At 34.8% G+C, this 4,650-nt stretch overlaps 1 long non-coding RNA gene across 2 annotated transcripts in view; it reads right to left on the bottom strand.

Moving 5' to 3' along the window:
- Positions 1-4,171, bottom strand: part of LOC107573883 (uncharacterized) — a 6,452-nt gene extending 2,281 nt beyond the window's left edge. The window contains exons 1-2 of one of the 2 annotated variants that reach the window (XR_001607583.1): positions 4,096-4,171; positions 1,238-1,386 (exon numbers count right to left, since the gene is read on the bottom strand). This is a non-coding gene — a long non-coding RNA (uncharacterized lncRNA). Of the gene's footprint in view, positions 1-1,237; positions 1,387-2,508; positions 2,546-4,095 lie in introns of those variants that run through there. The other variant, XR_001607584.1, reaches the window with a different exon arrangement.
- Between the last annotated feature and the right edge of the window lie 479 nt (positions 4,172-4,650).

The raw sequence follows: 4,650 nt of genomic DNA, 5'->3' as shown, positions 1-4,650 counted from the left end.
TGGATAGCTGGCCAATCACAGCACACCTCGCTTTTCAGACCGATGAGTTTTGTAAAAATCTACACTTTTCAAAAAGGCGGGGCATAAAGGAGAAACAATAATGTACAGTATGTGGAAAATAATGTGTTTTTTGAACTTTAAACTGCATAAACACATTTCATTACACCAAATACACAAAATAATGTTCTTTTTAGCAGCATCATATGACCCCTTTAAATTAATCTATTTTATACCTTCCGGTTAGCTTTGCCATTAAAGTTCATCTTTAAAAATGACATTCTTTGACACAAAACAGTATTATTTATGAAATTATAGTGAATTTGGGCATCCGCTATGACGCTCGCTATGAGAAATACTGCAAGTGGAGTGATACAAATGGTAAAATGGTTAAGAATTTTGTGAATTTTTTTAATGAAAGATCAAAAAGATAAATGATGCAGATTTATTTTTACAGCCGCCTTTGCTCATATTTACCAAGGGTGCCAATATCAGTGGTCGGTATTGTATACATATATATATATTTATAAGATTAAAAAAGGATTCCGTTTTGTGCTAGTCTGATGAGATCCTCCCAGTGTCCATCCTGTCGTTGTTGTTGACATATCAAGAAAGGTTAACGGATTGTCCACAAAGGCAGTCTTCCTCTGCACCGTGTACACTCAGTCTTTCCAATCATGACATCCTTTTCTAGTTATAATACATTATGTTATAATGTTATGTCTAAATTAATTTGTAACATTTAAACTGATTGATTTTAGGTTTTAGTGTTTATTTTATCTAGAATTGCCATTTAATTGGTTATCAACAGTAACAAATAATAATTAAACATATCAACCAGAATATTAACATCTGTGCATTCCTAATTCAATGCTCTACATGATCTCAATACACTTTTATTAAAGGTGGAATGAAGCTTGAAGCTGCCTGTTTTTTTATTAATATAAGCTAAAGCTATTTGTAGTAATATGACCTTCCGTGTCCTTATTCATGCAAATTTACATATAAATAGTCAAACTAGTCATTAGTGGGAGTCACAAAAGAATATACAGACAGACGGGTCAGGAAGGGGAGGGATTACACTGCAGTGATGGTGACAGGCACTGCCAGGCTGACCCACAGTTAAACCCTTCACACACCCATATGCACCGTGTTTGGATAGAAACCAGTGATCATGCAACATTATTCCCATTCTTATGTGTGCTCATAATGAGTACGATTCTCTTTCTCTCATACTCACATTCTTCTGCAGAGCTGCTGCTTTTGGCTGATCGGGCTTTTTGGCATCCAAAGCCCCTGAGAGGCTCCCATTGTGAGGGTTCGTCTTTTTCAGATCTTCATCCATCGTTCACAGGATCAACAGTCCAGTCTTAATTTTGTGCAGTCAGACTGAATAAATACAGACAAAAGTATAGTACACTTTTTTACTATAAACATTATTACGCATATAACAATCAATTGGAAAATAGTTAATTAATTATTTTTTTTAAAAAGGAGAAGAAAACAACCAAGCCTGAACCTGATCTAAAAGACTTGATGGAAATCTAACAAGGAGAAACACTTTTATTCTTATTTCTGTTGTTTTGATGTCTTGATGTCCTGATTACTTCAAGCAGCCTAAAGGCCAAGTTAAAGGTTAAAGACATTATAATGTTTTAAGTGTTGCTAATGTGTGTCAAGATGTTATGGGCTCTCTGACAGATCTATTTATTCATACACAATAACATCTGCTTCACATGCACTTCAACTCCAATCAGTTTGTCTCCTAGCAACTACAGTACAATAGCCAAAGGTTCAGTTTATACTACAGTCAAGAAGCACTGACTAGAATAGACTGCAAAAAAAACCCTGAAAAAGTGAGTATTATAACACATACATAATGTAGAATACATAATATTACAATTCTACTGTAAACTCAATAGAAGAGTTCACATATATTTTTAGTTAATTAAGCTTATTTTAAAAATCCATTTATTTGTGCATCAGGTCCTGTGCTAATCAAGTAAACCAAAGACTTTATCTCAAAGATTGTTATCTGTTAATCTGAAATTATTGTATGTCCTCTACAATTAAGACACTGAGGTTGATGTCCACAAGTGGCTACTGATGCTAAACCTACTGAAAATAAACAGCATGAGTAAATTAAATAGGTTGATGAAAATGATTTGGAAACAGATACATTCATGCAGCCATTATCTGGATAGTCCATTATGTAGACCTGTAAATACTCTCACTTACCTTAAAGATTTACAGTATAAACACACAAATCAATACGTCAGTTAAGATGACTGTTTCCTTTTTTGTCAAACGTTTTTCATGCTTGTAAAAATACATTATCACATTATCAATAACTTCGCTACAATATTGTAACAAAAATAAGGTACTGAATATTTTTTTCAGGTGCAGTTAGCAACACAAACTATAGGTTAACTCAAGCTTACTTTCAGTGCCACCAATTCCACCATCACATGACAATCATGTTTAACTTGAGGCATGAGGCGAAAGACAAACCTGCAATGCAATCAGTTTTTCCAGCAGATATCCCAAGTTTTGATCCATTTCCAAATTCATGTATTTAATAACCAACAAAAGTGGGTGGGACTTTCGATGTTCAGTCATTCTCCAGTCTGACCGTGACTGAAGCAAACACGTGATAAGAAGGAGGAGAGGGACCAGGATTGGCTAGAGGTGAGCAGACTCTGACCAACACAATACTCCTTTGAAAGAGACACTTGATATGGTTTGGTTGGAAAGAGAGGGTTACAGCATAAACCCAAGGACAGAACAGCACAGAACAGAACAGAACAGAACCGTCTCAGATCAAAGCACTACCAATACAGCTCAATACAAGCTAGTGCTCAAATACATACAGGCCTGTAAATAATTAAAGCAGTGCAAGCCCCGTGATCTCCAATATAAACACCATATATGTTATACAGTCAAGAGCTTTTCTGACTGATGTACTCGTCTCTGCTGGCTCTCCATTTTATTTGTCGAGTTCAAAAGCTGGCCAATGAGCGTGGTTAACTCTGAAGTCAGAACACAGTGTATCTCTACACAGAGTCTACAAAGAAAACCAGGCATTAAATAGCTTGCTGCTGAATTATTTGTATACATAAAAATGACTTGATATGAACTTCAAGAATTTAGGATTTAAAAAAGTACTTTCTCATCTAACTTTTGCTGGCAATTTACAGCATTTATTAATCTAGTTTAATGTTAATTTACAAATGTACTATTGATCATTGTTATTCATGTTTGTTCACACTACATTCTGAAATATTCAATTTCACTATATTACTAATGTATTTGTATATGTAGAAATGAACATTAATGTAGATTAGTAAATACTGTAAGAATGTTGTTCAGTGTTCATGATAGCTAATACATAACATATTACCATAACATAATGTTGATGTACAGAACCGTATTGCAAAGTTTTTCCATGTAATTACAGCACAGCTCTAACTTGCTGTTACTATGTAACTACCCCAGTGTTTCAACAATTCCTAATCTCCACATACTGCAAATGATACACACCAATAAAACCCAACACAAACTACTATTGACAAGATGAGTAAGTTTCAGTTTTCTTAGAGAGCTTTTCCTATATTGTTATTAACACATTACACATTACACTCAGAAACTGTGATTTTTGCTCACTACTCCCTGTACCTTATCATAACTATATATAATACCAGACGAGTGAGGTTCAGAGATTTTTCGCTCAAATCTCCCCAGATATCCACAATTTAATTTCCCTTTATATAGCTGTCATTTGGCTTTATCTGAGACTGAGACAAACAGCATCACTGCTCTCATTGCCAATCTTCAGATTGTTAACCATGAAATAACCTTAAAATAAATCTGCCTGATGTTTATAATAGACATTAAGCAAAGTGAGAATGTCACGGCTGAAAGACACCACAGTATTGATCTACTTTGTCCAGAAAGCACCATTATTCTTGTACTCCTATTCAGTTTTCACAATATAAATTCATTGAGGAGCATCCAGGGACATGCAAACCTGTGGCAAACACTGTTAGATTTAATACTATATGAATATTTCAACAGTGCACTCTTTACATGGTTCCTTACCTTTAGATGGGCTCCACTTCTTATCCCAAACTCAGATTTGAATCTCCAAGCGATAACAGCAGAGATCACACACACACACACACACACACACACATTCTAGTTGGCATCTGAACAGCTAACAATTAACCTGACTCGGTCATAGATGACTGGCTGTGCACATCCCTCCTTCATGTGCAACACAGAGGAACATCTCAGAGTGACTTCATGTTTATGTAACTCATTCTCCATCTGATCAATGAAGATTTAGAGAGAAAATAATGAATATTAAATAAACATTTCTACTGTACCAAGCTATTTCATTAACTTTAACTCATTCTATATGAGTATATGAGCTACATAAAAGCATTTGGTTTAAAATGTATATGTTCAGCACATGTTTATTGTGTTCATGAAGTGACCCATGCCCATGTTTTATTGTTTTATTTTGTTTCAGAATTGGAGTGGTTCAAGTTAAAGTTACCAGTAAGATTTGACTAAAATCAATGGTTGACAAATGCAGCGTGTTATCCTAAAGCCCGTAATTGTGGATCAAAATTAAATGATTAGAAAGACGCT

This window comes from Sinocyclocheilus grahami, unplaced genomic scaffold (assembly GCF_001515645.1).
Source record: "Sinocyclocheilus grahami isolate Dianchi unplaced genomic scaffold, SAMN03320097.WGS_v1.1 scaffold2059.1, whole genome shotgun sequence".
Lineage (NCBI taxonomy): Eukaryota > Metazoa > Chordata > Actinopteri > Cypriniformes > Cyprinidae > Sinocyclocheilus > Sinocyclocheilus grahami.
Note: the sequence above shows the minus strand (reverse complement) of the source record. Positions and strands in the feature narration are given on the sequence as shown.